This window comes from Hyperoodon ampullatus, assembly GCF_949752795.1.
Source record: "Hyperoodon ampullatus genome assembly, chromosome: 12".
Classification (NCBI taxonomy): Eukaryota; Metazoa; Chordata; class Mammalia; order Artiodactyla; family Ziphiidae; genus Hyperoodon; species Hyperoodon ampullatus.
This window is the reverse complement of record NC_136925.1, coordinates 49580248-49597960: the sequence shown is the minus strand read 5'-3', so window position 1 is coordinate 49597960 and position 17713 is coordinate 49580248.

The window sequence follows — 17713 nt, the reverse complement described above, 5'->3', positions numbered from 1 at the left end:
TAGTCTTTACATTTTCAGAATTCAATTATAGTATGTTTATGTGAAGTCCTCTTTATGTTTAATCTATTTGAAGTTCTACCGGCTTCATAGATCTGGATGTTCATTTCTTCCTTCAGATTTGGGAAGTTTTCTGTCAGTATTTCTCTAAGTAAGTTTTCTGCTCCTTTCTATTTCTCTGCTCCTTCTAGGACTCCCATAATGCATCTATTGCTTTGTTTGATAGTATACTGTAAGTCCTGTAGGCTTCCTTCACTCTTTTTAAATTTTTTTTTGTTGTTGTTGTTATTCCTCTGACTGGTTAATTTCAAATGACTTGTCTTTGAGCCCACTGATTGATTCTTCGTTCTGCTTGATAGAGTCTGCTGTTGAAGCTTTCAGTCATTGTTTCTTCATCTCTAGATTTTCTGTTTGATTATTTTAGTGGTTTCTCTGTTGAACTTCTCATTTTGTTCAGGTATTGTTTTTCTGATTTTATTTAGTTCTATATCTGTGCTCTCTGATAGCTCACTGAGCTTCTTTAAGATAGTTGTTTTGAATTCTTTATCAGAAATTTCATAGCTCTCCTTTTCTTAAGGGTTGGTTACTGGTACCTTATTTTGTTCTTTTGATGGTGTCATATTTCCCTGATTATTCATGATCCTGGTGGCTTTTCACTGTGTCTGTGCATTTGAAGAAGTAGGCACCTCTTCCAGTCTTTAAAGACTGGCTTTGGCAGGGAATTCCCTTCATTAGCTAGCTTGTCCAAAGACTCTGGGTGGGCCATCTGGTGGAGTACAGAGGTGGGCTTGCTGCTGGAATCCTCAGGTGGGCTGACCTGGTGCCTGAGTCAGTGGGTAGATAGGATTGGCATCTGAATACACAGGGGCTCGCCTGGCATCTGTGTTCACAGGGGCAGGCCTGGTGCCTGGGTCTATTGTAGTGGGCCTGGCTATTGAGTCCATGAGGTGAGCCCGGAACCTAGGTCTGTGGGCATTGCACTGGAGTCTACTAGGACAGGTCTGGCACCTGGGTCCACAGGGCAAGCCTGATTCCAGGACTGTGGAGACAGGCCTGGTGCAGGGATCCTCTAGCGTGGGCCTTGAGACTGAGTCCGTAGGGGCTGGCTTAGTGCTGGGGCAGGCCTGATGCTGATCCTTGGGAATGAGTCTGGTCCTGAGTCTACAGGAAAAGGCTGGGCAGTGGAGTCCACTAGGGCAGGTCTGGCACCTGGGACTGTGGAGGTATACTTGGAGCCTGGGGCCATGGGGGCTAGCCTGGTGCTTGAGTGGGCTTGGAGTCTGGGTCTTCGGGGATGAGCTTTGTCCTGAGTTTACAGTGGCTGAGCTGGTGCTGGTCCATTAGCGCCTGCCTGATGTTTGGGACCATGGAAGCTGGCTCGGTACTGGGGCAGGCCTGGAGCCTTGGACAACAGGGGTAGGCCTCGAGCCTGGGGCCAGGAGCCTGGGACGAGTTTAAGTATGGACCTGGAGCTTGGAACCCCAAGTTCAGCCTAGTGCTGTTGGCTGCCTGGAGCCAGGGTCCATAGAGGCTGGGCTGGATCTGTGGAAGCTGACCTAGTGCTGGGGCAGGCCAAGATTTTTCTTACATATTACATGTAATCATGGTAGCTTCTGTTTACTGGGTACCATATGTTTTGCTAGGTGTTTTTTGTATTTGTTATTTTCTCACTAAATTTTAAAATCAAGAAAAGTTGTTATCTCTATGTTATAGATGTAAAAACTGAAACTCAGAATTTAAGTGAGTGCTCCAGGATTCAATTGCTATGTGGTGGAATTCTAATTTCAACCTAAGACTATTTTCCTCCAAAGCTTGTGTGGACTCTACTTCAACAAAAGACAAAAGTGCCTTAGTGTACCAAATATGTCAATAATCCAGTATTTTTAGACATTAGCTAAAGTATCCAATAATCAGTAGTATATGAGCTTTAGAAGGAGTATTCTTCTTGTTTTGGAGGATGCTTTGAGTAATCAAGGAAACTCTGATGTTGCTTGCCTGAATTTCTGAATTCTCTCAATACCTAGTTTCTCTGAAATATATTGGGGGAGGTACTATATCAATTATAATTCATTTTCTGCAGGCATACACCAAGCCCACTTAAAGAGTTCAGAGAGTGGTTGCCTTTGAGAAATATGCTGGATCAAAATCAAGTCCTTTCATCTAGTGCAATCTATACTTCAACAGCTGAAGTATCATTCAAAAGACATTTAAATCAAGTGATCCTTGTCAGGCCTGCTGAAGGTCTGGTCAATAGCGGAGTTGATTTCAAATGGCTGAGATTATAACCCACATCACACAGCAGCCGCTGTGCCCTCAAACTGGAAGTAGTGGACTGCATACTTTCCAGGAAACACATCAGGTATTCTTGCTCAGCAACAAAAAATTTGTGTGACTCACATTATCGTGACATTTGCTTTATTGTGGTGGTCTGGAACCAAACCTGGAATATATCTGAGGTACACCTGTGTTTTCTACTGCTTAGTAGAGAGATAAGATTCAATATGATGGGATATATATCCCATGTCTTGATAAGAGGAATGTCAAAAAATTTCTAGGCCATGATTTTAAATGACCAAAACTTATTTGCAATTCTTCCATATGTATGATTCACTAATTCCCACCCAAGACCTCTCCAGTGTCCCATTTTATTAGAACAACAGGTTAAAGCTTGAGATACAAAATCTCACCATCTCAATCAAGTCTAAATGCAAATGAATGTCCTTCAATTCAGCTCTTTGGGTACCACTTTTCAAGATTCCTTCTTGATCTGAAGTCCTATGAACTAAAGAGGCAAGTGATCTGCACCACACTCCTCCCACATATATACTCCACATATAATGGTGAGTCAGCATAGGATAACTGCAACAGACATTCTAATTCAAAAGGAGGAAAACACAAGACATACTGTAGTCACTGAGAATGAGTCCCCACATCTCCTGGCTTTGTCCTCTGAAGTCTTGGTTTCATCCTCTGAATTATCGTTCCTTTTCCATAAAATATAGTCCCCATTTGAAGCTGAGTAATTTTTTCAGTCTGCTTTTGCCCATAGGAGCTTGGAAGCCCAAAGGTGTCTTTTCATTTTGTACTGATTCTGTCCTTTTAAATTCAAGTTTGTGCTTCCACCAGAACGATTACCTTTAAAAACAATTATGGAGTTTCTATGAACTGTTTTAGGGCTCTGTCTTAGGCAAGGCTGTTATAACAAAATACCATAGACTGGGTGACAGCAAATATTTATTTCTAACAGTTCTAGAGACTGGGAAGTCCAAGATCAAGGTGCTGGCAGATTTAAGTTCTCATGTGAGCCCTCTTCCTGGCGTGAAGATAGCCACCTTCTTGATGTGTTTCCTATGGCCTTAACTCAGTGCATCTCTCTTCTAAATCTAATTACCTCCTAAAGACTCCACCTCCAAATACTTTCACATTGAGGGTTGGGGCTTCAACATATGTATTTGGGAGAGGCACAAACTTTCAGTCTAGAACAGATTCACTCCATTTGACCAAAAACTATAAATCTCTTTGAGATAAGTCTGTTTCTACCTTGGGATTTATGTGATGCTATGAGACAACACCCCTAATATTCTAAGAAGCTATATTGTTTAAAAGAGAGAAAGGTCCTCAGGTTACTTAGAAATTTGGAGAACTTCATTATTTAACGAGAGGTATACTCAAAGCATACCTTGTCTGGCAGAAAGTTTCCAGGAGGCACCATTTTAGATCTTTCTGAGGTCTTAATAAAGGATCTTATTGTCTTACCATGGATTTTACTTTTGGTTTGAGACACTTTTTCTTTGAGACTAGTCTGACATCTAAATAGTCTTTGAATAAGAAGAGTTTTATTTTCTAACCTAAAGAGCGGTAAGGGACTCAATATTTGTGTCCCCTTTCATATGTTGAAATCCTAACCCCCAGTGTGATGGTATTAGGGGTGGGGCCTTTGGGAGGTAATTTGGTCATGATGCTGAATTCTTTTGATCAAGTAGTGGCAGAAGAGTAGTGTCAAAGAATTTGGGACCACATTTAAAAATTGCTATATTTATGAAAAGAAGAAAACTGAAGATAAGCAGGTGAATAGATAGAGAAGTTTTATGAGAACCTTAGATTGCTTAGTTCTCTCTAACTACTTGAAGCAATCTAGGCTAAATGTGGTGAAGGGAAGATGAAAATTAAACAAACAAACAAAAATACTTCCACCTATATGAAACAAAGAAATAGAAAAGGAGTGAATTTTTAATATTTCTACTAATGATCCTTATTGTTCATGTTGCTCTTCAGAATTCTGGTAATAAAGATCATTATAGCTTGAAATACAGTGTTAAAACATTAACTCATCATCAACTACCTTTTTATATGTTGAGGTAGTCTAGATAATTCCCATTCTTGGAATAGTCCTATGAAGTTCATTTTAAAATCTTTATTTATAAAAACAAGCACACTAATAGTTTCAGTATCTTGATTGGTCACAAAGGTATTATGAGCACAAGAGTAGTATCTTAACTGTGCACTTTCTTCAGTTTCCTTGAGCATTTATTTTCTCATCAGAAGTGCCATTGTATTACTTTTAGGTATACTTCCTATGGTATTCAGAAATACTTTTTTTTAAACATTGTTAAATGCCAATGAAGGTCATATATATCAATATATCTTTAACTATAGCCATAGGAGTTTGAGAATTTTCAGTTTGACATATCCTTATTGAAATATCAACTCAGTAAAAGATCTATTATATTATAGAATCAGATATTAGTAGTCTTATCTCCTCCAAAACTAAAACACTGCAAATTAAGTCAATACCTGCTATAATTGCCATTGTGGCTAAATTGCATACTGAAAGATATAAAATGACCTGGTGTGCAAGTCACCTTGCATGATGAGCTTCTGAAATTTCAGGTTATGACAGATATTTACTAGGATTTTTTGCCATAGCCTTGATGCTGCTTTCAGTAGGTTTATTTGTAGTCACTTAGACCACTGCTAATGGATGAAGGGTCCTCCTGCCTTTTCCTCTTTCTTCAATCTGCTCAGTAATCAGAAGGAGGAATGGCATATTTTAGCTCAATTTTCAGAGAAACAGGATTTAAAAGGTTATTGTGCTATTAGGGCCACCACATGAGTAAACTTTAAATTTGAGAGACACAATCTTAACAGGCCAAATTTATGTGGTGTTATATAGAAGACAATGATGATTATTACAAGCATAAAATAAATAGTATTCTTTCTCTTCTGAATAATATTTTGAGGAAATCACAGGGCCTCTTTCTAATTTTGATTTTCATCCTTTCTGTATTTGGGGGAAATATTTGAATACTTGAATTTATGAAATTTTTTACCACAATACAGGATAATAATATCCAAAATTCAAAACAATTATAAATGGGGCAGAAATAGTTTCAAGAAAGCCTCTATTATTTTTTTTTAATGTTGCACTGTATGTTTTCACTGTAGAGCCTATAAAAGTGCCTGTCTGGCAGTCAACAGAAACCAGATATATATTTTGGATTGACTAACAGCATCAGAAATGCTCACTTTCTTCATTTAGGTACCCTTCAACATGTTGTTTGAGTAGAACTGCTACTTCCCTAACTTAATTTTCTTAGATTAGTAGTCAAAGTTCTTGAATATAACCCTCAGCACATATGTGCCTTTTGGTACTGACCTGAACTTAATGTTCTGTTTTTCTTGAACACAGTGTTTTGTCTGAAGGAAATCATCATAATAACTTGTGTCTTCAGTTAGAGTTAAAAAAATATTGCAAGATAGTTAAAATATGCCAGGACATCTACAGTGTGTTCATAGCAACCCAAAGCAATGTGACACAGTGGCTAAAGAACCACTGCTCTAGAATATATCTCAAGAATGCCAAAATATCAGAGAAAAATTCTTCTGTTTCACTAGACCAAATATTTTCCAATTACAGATTGAATGGAATTATTTTCTCAAATGTAGAAACTCTTCTTTCTCCTTTTTATAGTCCGTTGTCCATCACTTCAACTAGACTTGCCCACACCCTAAATTCCATTGTCTTACAAGACTATCATAACATCAATTCCTGGAGGGTCCCACAGATAGACTGTCCATGCCTGTAGCCAGATTGGATGGACTAATTATTCTTAAATAGTCACTTCTGTTGCTTTTTAAAGTTCCAAGTCAAAGACCTCCTCCTAGCATTGTTCACTAGACTTACTGTTTGGACTGACTTTTTGCAGTTAAAATTCTGGTGCCCACAAATGAAGTAAATGCACCACTTACAGAGTTGCCTTTTAGTGAGACATATTTATTTTCATATGTGTTATTCATTGTATTTCTCACAGTACGATATGGTATAATTTAAATATTAATTAGAAAACTCTCCTTAGCCACTTACCCTCCCCCACCAAACTATACAACCACAGTAATTTTAATAATGTTTTATAGTAATTCTAGTAACTGGTTAGTTTTGTGGTAGGTAACTTCTTTAGATTAATGTGAAATAGACAAATGTTCAAACGTTTATTTCAGTTTTTCAATTTGGGGTCAGCTTCATATATGAATTCTTATATAATTAATTAATTTTAGTTTATCATTTATTTTCTTACTTATGTACTTATTTATATTTTGCCCTTTGTAAGTTAGCATTATCTCCTTTGCCCTATGGTGGACACTTGTGTTTGTTTCATTGTTTACTCTGCTATTTGACATGTAAATGTAATATATTTTTAACTCAGTTTTCATGTTGAAGAAGGCTCTGTTATAGAGAATGCAAAAATAGTCTTGCTAAATATGTAACATTTCCTTCTTTGTCTTTTACACTTTCTTAATTTTTTAAATTCATGAGGTCAGCACCTAACTCTCAAATTGTTATTAACATTAAACTCATTTTTATTGGATCCACTAATTTTCTAATGAATTACATTTTTTTATGGATAACAGTGCTTAATTACTAGAGACACTATTAGAAATAATTTGAAATGAGGAGAATGACCATTTTCCCCAACTCATTTGGTCTCTTTTAATTATTTATTTCATTTAACAAATACATATCTAGCTCTTATTATATGCTAGACCTTATTGCAGCACATTGTAAATGTTAACTTATTAATCTTCAGAGCAACCCCCTCAGGTAAGTACTATTATACCCATTTTACAGGTGAAGACACTGACTAAGAGGGTTTAAATAACTTCATTCAACTAATAAGTGCTAGAACTTAAATTTGCCTGCTTTTCCCCTCTGCTAACAATATACTTTTTTTCTCCTTATAAATCATTTTTATGACCAATTATTCTCATTGATTCTGTCACATACCTATAAAATATGGATTTGTGATATGAATTTTGAATATGAAATATGAATATGAATTCAGTGTTGAGCATACAGTATGCCATTCTTTGCTTTTTATCCCATAAAGGTAGCATGTTTATTAACATGTTAGGTTTGATAAAAAGCCCCAGAATTGTTGAAACCAAAGTCATTTCAGTTAAAAGGGATCTCATGTCTCATATATTCTTCCAACCTATATGAATATGGGCAGTAGCTAGTGATTTAGTTCTCTTGATCACTTTGCTCTTTTCAGAAAATTCCTTTGGGAGAAATTATAATTTTATCTGGGTAAATATGGCCCTACTGTCTTGGTTTTCCTGGAAATTTTGTTTCTCACCAAAATTGTTAATAAAGGAAAATGCATTATTTCAACTGATGTTACACTGAATTGCAGGGCTTTAAAATATGGCTCTTTCTATGTTTTTAAACATATTTATGTTGGAAAAGTATTTTTGAAGAGTTTCAGGTGCTACACTAAAATCAATTTTGTTTTTGATTAATATGACAACAAAAACTCAACGCAACCTATAGAAATATATGCTATAAACAAACCATGGCCACATTATCATTATCATTATAAGTCTGATGAAATATTGTCTCAAGGAGAGATACACTACTGACAGCAATGAAAAACAAGACATCAGAAATTCCATTTAAATGCAGGTGGCAGTGTTATTTACTGCCATTCACTCATGTTACTGCCAGGCTTCTTAAATTTACACAGAGGGAATATATCCTCTCAGCTTGTGACAGCTGGAGAGGAAATCACACTGGGGCAATACATTCTCATAAATGGCCAAGGAAGAACTGCTTTTCCTCTGTTCAACTTATATGTAATTGGAAAGGTAGAACACCAATGATTATAACAAATAAAAATTTTTAAATTCCCAAAAGGCTTTCTTTTTTGATTTTTGCTTTCCAAATCAAATTGTGCCATCCTTATCATTTACTCTTTCTTAAGGTAAAAAACCCACCACCAACAACAACACAGAAGTAACCCAAATAAAATTTTTCTGTTATCACTTTTCTTCCTTATATTTTTTAAATCTTTACCAGTTATCTTTCCTAACTCAAATTTAGAGTTCTTTCCTCTTTTATAAAATTTGGTCACCTCATCCTCCTTGCTTGTCTAATTTGTCTTTCTCCTCTAATAGTATGTTAGTAATACTCCAGGATGCTAGATTATTTCCAGAGCAGTTCAGAAAGATAAGGTGGCCTCCAGAGAAGAATCTTGAGGCCTTTTAGAACCATTTCTTAGACAAAAGATAGAAAAAAAGACTTCTTTCACATAAGGAGACAATAGTTTGATCTTCCATTTGTCTTAGAGTAGGGACAGAGGTAGTGTTAATGATGTACTATGGCTATTCAACCTATAAATATTACCTAGAGATACAGAATTAAAGCATAAGCATAAGACAAGAAATCCTGTACAGGGAGATCACACAGCCTGTTGCTACGAGGCCGATGCTGGAAATGGGTGTTACTGTGGAGCAATAGGAAGAGTTGATCAAATGGCAGAATAATTTGAAAATTGGGGTGCCTAAGATTTGACAATGCCTAAGATAAAACTCTGATCTACGGGGACAGAAGGAGCCTTTAAACTCTCCAGGGCTGAACATTCTTGTCTGTGCAACCAGACTGGATTAAGAGCAGTAGTTCTCACTTATTAGCAAAGTATCAGAATCACCAGGAAATCTTGTTTAAACAGTTTGTTTAACTTCAGAGTTTCTGATTAAGTAAGTCTGAGGTGGGGCCTGAGAATTTGCATTTCTAAAAAGTTCCCAGGTGGTGTTAATGCTGGGGCAGGAACAGCCATTGAGAAGCACTGGATTAGTCATTTTCCCTAGTGTGTTTAATGGACTCACTTCCAAAGATCTTCTGGAAAAAAATAAAACAAAAAATAAATTTCGTGGGGTTATAAAATCTATGAAATTCCAAATAAAAATGATTTATTTTTGCATAATTTATCAGGTTAATTAATATGGTAATATAATCATAATGAATTTTTAATCTCAAATTTTCAAGCCTCATCTCTCACCACTTCTTAACCAGAGCCTTCTGCTTCAGCCAAATTGAACTATTACTTTTCCCTGAACATCTCATACTCTTAAATCTTACCTGCCTTTTTATATGCTTCTTTCTTTCCCTTACTTTGTGACCTTCTTCCTCCTACATGCTTTATCTGCTTGAGACTCTATATTTCTTTAGTCATTCCTCCTTCCAAGGGTCATCTATTCTCTGAAGCTTTCCCTGACCAAATTTATTTAGTCCCCTACCACAATATATTGTACTGTAAATACTGTTTGTTTCTTTGTCTCCTAGAGTTCCTTAAGGGCAGAGAAAAAGTGTTCTGTCTCCCATGTCCTTTACAGCTAGCACACTGTTCCGGTAGTAACAGGTAAATGACACTACAAGTTTTTGATGAGGTAACCTGTTTCAAATTCATTGCTACAGAAACAGAAATTTCAAGAATTTACTTAAACTGGCCTGGATTTATTTGCTAGTTGTAGGAGGCTGAATAATGGCCCCACAGTGATACCAATGGCAAATCCCCAGAAGCCGTGAGTGTTACTGTACATGGTAAAAAGGACTTTGAGGATGTGACTAAGTTAAGGCTCTTGAGATGGGAAACTTACCTTGGATTATCCAGGTGGGACCAATGTAATCACAAACATCCTTATCAGAGGAAGGAAGAGGGAGTTTTGACTGTAGACGTGGCACATCAGAGTGCTGTAACTTGAGAAAGATTTGACCAGCCATCGCTAACTTTAAAAATGGAGGTAGAGGCCACAATCCAAGCAATGTAGCTGCTTTCTGTAAGCTGAGAAAGGCAAAGAAATGGTTTATATCCTAGTGCCTGCAAAAGGAATACAGCCCTGCAGACCCATTTTATTTATTTATTTATATTTTAAATTTTATTATTTATTATTTTTTATTTTTGGCTGCATTGGATCTTTGTTGCTGTGCATGGGCTCTCTCTAGTTGTGGCGAGCGGGGCCACTCCCCATCGTGGTGTGCAGGCTTCTTATTGCGGTGGCTTCTCCTGTTGCAGAGCACGGGCTCTAGGCGGTTGGGCCTCAGCAGTCGTGGCTTGTGGGCTCAGTAATTGTGGCTCGTGGGCTCTAGAGCGCAGGCTCAGTAGCTGTGGTGTACGGGCTCAGCCGCTCTGTAGCATGTGGGATCCTCCCGGACCAGGGCTCCAACCCGTGTCCCCTGCATTGGCAGGCGGATTCTTTGCCACTGTGCCACCAGGGAAGCCCCAGACCCATTTTAGACTTTCGAACTTCAGAACTCTAAAATAAATTTGTGTTACTTTAAGCCAATAAGTTTATGGTAATTTATTACAGCAGCAATAGGAAACTAGTAAAACTAGTGGAATAATATTACAAAAAATATGAATAGACCCTCTATAGAATTTATTTCCCCCAAAGAATCACATACTCTAAATTCCATCATCAAAATTATTATAAACAACTGTACCAGAAGATGATACTTATTTGTTGCTTACTGTGTATCAGTGCTTTAACTGCATTTAACTTATTGAGTAATTACACAACCATATGAGGTAACTTATGTTTAGTATCAACCATTTACTGATGGAGAAAATGAAGGAGTGATTTTAAGTGATCACATTACAAAATGAAGGAGTGATTTTAAGTGATCACATTACTAAGTGGATGAGAAAGGCTTTGTTGAATCAGGTCTGTCTGTTCCAAACTATTATGCTATTTATTTTTGCAGTACATGACTTTCATCCACAATTAAGAACAAGGTGATGTCTATAGTCATGTCCAGTTAGAGGTACTATGGTTCTATGTAATGTTCAGCAGAAGTATGGACCAACTTTTAAGGCAGTTAGCTCCTTTTAATTATGGTCTAGCTAGAAAGCTACCACTTTTTTCGGTAACTCCTGTAAAAATTTCATATGCATTCATATGTAAAATTTGCATCTTTCATCTTGATATAGGATTTTGTTTTAGGGATTTCACTTAGTGCAGTCAGGATACGCTTAATGAATTCTGCACGCCTGCAGCATTAACTTGTTTGAATATAATCTTGTCATTTTCCTTGAGTGACCTGTATAAACAAATTTCAGCCCCCCAAAGACATGCTCTATGATGAACCATGATAATATTTATGGTTAGAAAACATATTTTAAAAAAACAAATGATTAAGGAAGTGCAGTGTTGAAAGGATTAAAATGAAATCATCACACACAGTGTCTGGAATTTAATAGGCATTCAAATAAGTTATTAATTAAATAAGCCATCCAAAATAGTAGTCAGAGTAAAAAAATGACTCCTTTTTCCATCCCCATTTGATATGCATACCCACAGCTTCCCCAAGCACGTGTGGTGTGTTTGTGCTATTAGAACAGACTGTCCTATACATTATTTTGTAATATGGGTTTTTTATAGATTTTTGTTTGCTGCTTATTTGTATTTTTTGATGTCTTTTTTTTAACAGTATATATGAACTTTCTTTTTCTTAGTATACCTAGGTCTACTTTATTTTTTAGAGCTTTGCTTCGTAGTCTGTGGTATGAATATACCATCACTTAACCAGTCTCATTCTGATGAATGTACAGATTGACTTCCTTTTTATTACTAATAAAAGTAATACTATTACAAAATCCTGTAGTATATCTTTATTTGCTTGAGTGATAATATTCATAGACTAGGTTCCTTGAAGTGGAATTCCTGATTCATCTGTATGCACCCTGAAAATTTTGACAGATAATGACAAAACGCCTCCATGAAAGGTTGCAACAATTTATATTCACAACAAATTTATGAGTTTCTTTCTTTTTTTGATAAATGTATTTATTTATTTATTTAGTTTTGGCTGCATTGGGTCTTTGTTGCTGCACGCGGGCTTTCTCTAGTTGCAGTGAGCGGGGGCTACTCTTCGTAGCGGTGCGCGGGCTTCTCATTGCAGTGGCTTCTCTTGTTGCGGAGCACAGGCTCTAGGCATGTGGGCTTCAGCAGTTGTGGCACGTGGGCTCAGTAGTTGTGGCTCATGGGCTCTAGAGCCCAGGGTCAGTAGCTGTGGTGCATGGGCTTAGTTGCTCTGCGGCATGTGGGATCTTCCTGGACCTTGGCTTGAACCCGTGTCCCCTGCGTTGGGAGGCGGATTCTTAACGACTGCGCCACCAGGGAAGCCAAATTTATGAGTTTCTGTTCTCCCTTACTCTCACTGATTCTGGGTGTGAAAAAAATCTTTAAAATTTTCCAATAAGATAAATTTCACATAAACTAGAGAGTGTTTTCTGTATTTCCAGACTAATGGAAAGTACTGTAAAGAATACTGAAGAGGTAGAAGATATAGTACTTAATTTCATACTCCTGTACTTACTAGGGAAAGATTCCCTAGTTACTTATATTTAACACTGTATAAGTACAAAATAGTGTATGTATAAAACAGAGTAAAGCTATAGGACTCAAATATTGAGCATGTTCAGAATCCAGTAGGCAAAGCAATTGATATAGTTGAATTTGGTGAGAGGTCCTAGTTATCATTATGAGAAGTAAGTTGGGTCTAGGGTAGGTGGAGAAGAAGACCTTAAACATTTCAGAATCATATCTGATGGTAGAAATGAATGAGCTTGTGGCTTACATACTGTTTGTATACAGGATTTTATTTCTGTTGCAACAAAAATGTTGTCATTTGTCAATGAACTTCTGTGAAGATGATAAAGGAGCAGCCTCTCTGGTAACTTAAATCTGGTTTCAAAACTTCAGTATTTACATGTTGGGGGCTGACATTTCATTAATTCAGATGAATGCAGGAGGGATCAGAAGCATTGGAGGCTGCCACTAGCTATAAATGAGAACTTAGGTGACAGGCAGCCAGCACATATCTGTCACATTTTAGCTCCAAGCCATGACCACTGCAGCATCTCAGATGCAGCTCTAACACTTCTATTCTTATGAGTGCCTGAAAGCAAACAACAACAAAAAAGTCTAAGAACAACTAACATTATGTGGAGAAACATAACCACAGGCGGCTACTGAATGCAAACAGCATATTTGGAATAAGAATTTGGAAATTATACCTGGGAATCACTAGTTCTGAGGGAAGACTCAAAGCAGAGTGCATCAAAACTCCGAGGGAAAGCTTGGTAGGAAATGCCCAGAGGGAAAAGCATAAAGGCATCCCTCTCCTCAGGCACCAAACAAATCAACACATGAAACATCCTGTGTCATAAAGAGGACAAGATATCCTGAACTCTAAGGAAAAATATACATGAATAAGAGCTGTAGCTTCCTTAATAAAATTCTATATCTACCAAACACCTGTTCCAGTTGAAAAAAAAAGGGAGATATGCAATGTGATGGTCATTCATGAGCAGTCCCATGTATTTGATATACATTTCCCCACTGGCCCTTTTTCTGATGAAATATTGTTATGTTTGCTGAGGCAATGATTAATCAGCTGCTCAAGGCATGTATGAGTTCTTCATGCTTCCTTTGAGGAATATATAACTATATCCCTTCAGGAGTCCACCAACATTTCCCTATCCTTGTGGCATTTACACTCCAAACATAAGAGTAACCCTGGAATACTTTACGAACCCCATAGAAACCCCTGGTTGAATGATATTTCTTTCTGTCTCAAAGTTCTACTAAACTTGTCAAAGGGTAATGAGATTCAGTTGTATTTTAACTGAGGATCTAGTATGTTGAGGATGCTTCTTACTTCAGAAGACACTTAACAAAAAAGACATGTTATCTGCCCTGAAATTAGATGAAATCACATTAAAATAAATCAGATGTAGTTGTAAAGGAATAAAAAGACTTGCAATTCAGTCTCAAAAACATATGGTGCCCTGTGATTACTTGAGGTATATCAGAAAGGGGTGGAAAAAATATAAAAGTTAGACACACTCGATTCTGAACTGTGAAAGTTATGAAACTAGATAAGTTTAGCTAGCATAGTTCTAAAATCCTAGAGCATTATCACTTTTAAAGTATATTACATTTTTTTTTAGTACAGATAAGAAAACTAATGACAGAATGTATGAAGAACATATCTGAAGAGAACATGGCAGGTCAGTGGCAGAATGAGGTCACACACCCAAGTTTCTTGATTCCTAGTTCCACACAAATATACTAGTTAATACACCCTAAACACAATGATAGCTGTGGTGGTTATTTTTCCTGTGATATTAAAATGTAGAAGATTAAAGAAGAAATAGCACAGAAAAATATCTACGTAACAGGCAGGCAGAGAATAGGGTTGGGTCTGCCTTTCAAGTTCTTGTTAAGTTGTGCCACTTACTATGTAGCATTGGACCAGAGGCAACCTGCCCAGTGCATCCCATCTATTAATTTGGGATAATAATATCTTAGTTCATAGTCTTATTGAAATAATAAAGTGAAAAAATATAAGTAAATAATTTAGAACAAGGCCTGGCCTAGAGTAATTATTCAGTGAGCTATTATTATTATTATTATCAGAATAGTCTTCTAGCCACTAAGCTTACACCAACTGTAGGTCTGTGAATATAAATAGGAAACTTTAATCCAAAACAATGATTTTCTTCCAAAATCTATGACAAAGTTTACTTCTTATTCAGATTAGAAAACAGAAGTCTACAGTTTTAGAATTGCAGATAAGCTCTTACTGACGGTAAATCATCTAGGATAGGATGGCTTGGCCAAACCCCAACCTTAACAAGTCTTTTTCAGTTAAAGACTCATTTTTCCATTTGTGATTTTGCTGGATCAGCTGTATCATTTACTTTTTAAATTCTTTATTTCAAATATAGAGGTCTACTTAATTTTGTTTCATGTAACCAGAGATATGGAAAAAAAGAAACACAGCTGCTTTTACATTCTGCTATTCTTGATCTTTTCCTAAAACATGTCATTTGTTGTAAAGGGGATATTTTTATCTATGTCTTACCCACTAAAACTCTTGTCTTCCCTTAAAGTTTTCTTTATTAAACTGTGTGAATCAACCACTTTCTACCCATATCTTTCCATGATTACTTACTAGGAATAGTAACTAATGACTTGGATCGCCTTTGTTCTCCTTTTGTTCCCTTCTGGTGCCTCCACCCTCCAGGACCACAGGACTTCACTGTCCTTTGCCTTCTACATGGACCCTCTGAATCACCCTCCTCAGCATGGGCCATCTCCTCTGTTCCTTTCCTTCAGATTCTGAGAGTCTCTGCTTCCTGTTGCTTGAATAAAGTCATCATTCTTCATTGATAAAAAGGCTTTATCCTTCCAGGGCTTTGTTTTGAAGATACATTCAGGAGCACTGTGGCAGATCAGTGAGGTAGGCAGTCCTGGGCAAGTGAGTCTTTAAGTTCTGTTCTGGTCACACTGTGTACAGCTGCACCATTCCCACCTACTCCATTATTTTCTAATATCATCTCTAGCCTCATACAGAACTGTGAGACTATGAGTCATGTGTTGTACATTTTTAACTCTGGTATTCTTTTAGATTAAATGTATAAGGTATGCATTTGATCTTAGTTAATTAGTAAGTAATCATAGGTCTTATTTCTCTCTGATCTTCTGTATTCTTTCTTAAAGCAAGTACAGTTTCATGTCTGTGCTAAGCTTTATGCCTGGTGTGACTTTCCCAGCCCTCTAAGAAAAACCCCTCTTCATCATTCAAGCTTAAATGTTATTTCTTGTGGGAAGCTTTATCCAATCTTTATAGTCTAGCCTACAGAACTCTATAGCATTTTGCAGTTCTCTTTCTTATATAGGACCTAACATGCCTGCCATAATTATATATTCATTTACTTGCTTTAACAATCAGACTGTGAGGGGTATTTTGTTTCCATTTCTTGAATAGAGCCTGATTAGATTAAATGTTTAACTAATGTTTAATAATAGAATAACAGCTTTGAGGGAAATATTAAGGGCTTCATTTTTATATGGATATTTATTTCAGTGTTTAAAATCATTTTTCCAAGAAACAAATAATAAAACTGTTTTTACAGGGGTCTAAGGTTATCATACCCAAGTTTTAAAGAGAACTACAGGTATGATTGGAGATGAAAATGAGAATTTATACCTAATGAGGAAAGTTAACAAAAAGTCTACAGAAGTTACAATATAAATACCTGAGTTCAGTCTTCATTTTGCCTTTAAGTTGCTACATGAACTCTTTGGAACTGGAGGTTCACCAGATGATGTGTATTAAGGTTCTTGTACAAATTTAAATACTTTCAACTTTGAATAACAGAAAGCTTAAATCAAACTGAGTTAAATCACAAAGGGAAATCTTCTACTCATGTAAGTGAGGGCTTAGGTGAGGGCTTATTCAGAGGCTTAAAATGTCAGTAGGGACTGTTTTTTTCAGATATTCTACCTCTAACTTTCAGTATGGTTGTTTTCATCAAAGCTTTAGGGTGGTTCCCAGAAGAAGCCTGGGTTACCTGCTTCCTTGTTCACATTTCTTCCCCTAATCATCAGCAAAGTATTGTGCCTCACTCTGATTAGTCCAATTCGTGTCATGTGTCAGCTGTCAACCCCTGAAACAATTATTGTAGATTGAGACAAGTTAATAACTTTTACTATACACACATACATATATATTTACTATAACTGATTGGCTTGTATCATCAAGATCCTCACATGGATCTGGGTGTATGGATCAATTCCACTCCAACTCCATGGTTACTACACAATGGCCAGGGCCTGGAAATAATGTAGTGGCAGCTACCATGTTCACAATATTCTCATACAACTTTAAAATACTATAATCTATAAAATGTAACAAAATAGAAAGTGTTATATATTCTATATTGGGGCATATAGACTAGAAAATGTCTACTATGTATCTTTCATACTAAATATAGAGCAGCCAAAAATCATTAAGCATCTGAGAATTATTGCAAGTCCCCAAAATTAGAATGCTCGTTACCTCTCAGGAGGAAATGCTATCTCTGCTTGAAGACATTATACCTTTTCTCTAGATGTATTTGGGATGCTTTAGAAGTATCTAAAACCACCAGATATAGAGATATTAGAGGTCAAGTTAAAAGAAACTTTAAGAGATTAAAAAGAGAGTGGTGGGAGGAAAGGTGGAAGGTATACTTTATTTATTTATGTATTTTTATGGTATTGCCTGAATGTTTTTAGTTGAATATGATCCCAGGAGCTCTTGAGATCCTGCCCATTGTAACTCTGTTTTTAAATTTTCCTTTTCTCCTATGGTCACCTTATTTTTAATAAAGGAGACAAGAATATACAATGGAGAAAAGACAGCCTCTTCAATAAGTGGTGCTGGGAAAATGGGATAGCTACATGTAAAAGAATGAAATTAGAACACTTCCTAACACCATACACAAAAATAAACTCAAAATGGATTAAAGACCTAAATGTAAGGCCAGACACTCTAAAATTCTTAGAGGAAAACATAGGCAGAACACTCTATGACATAGCTCACAGCAAG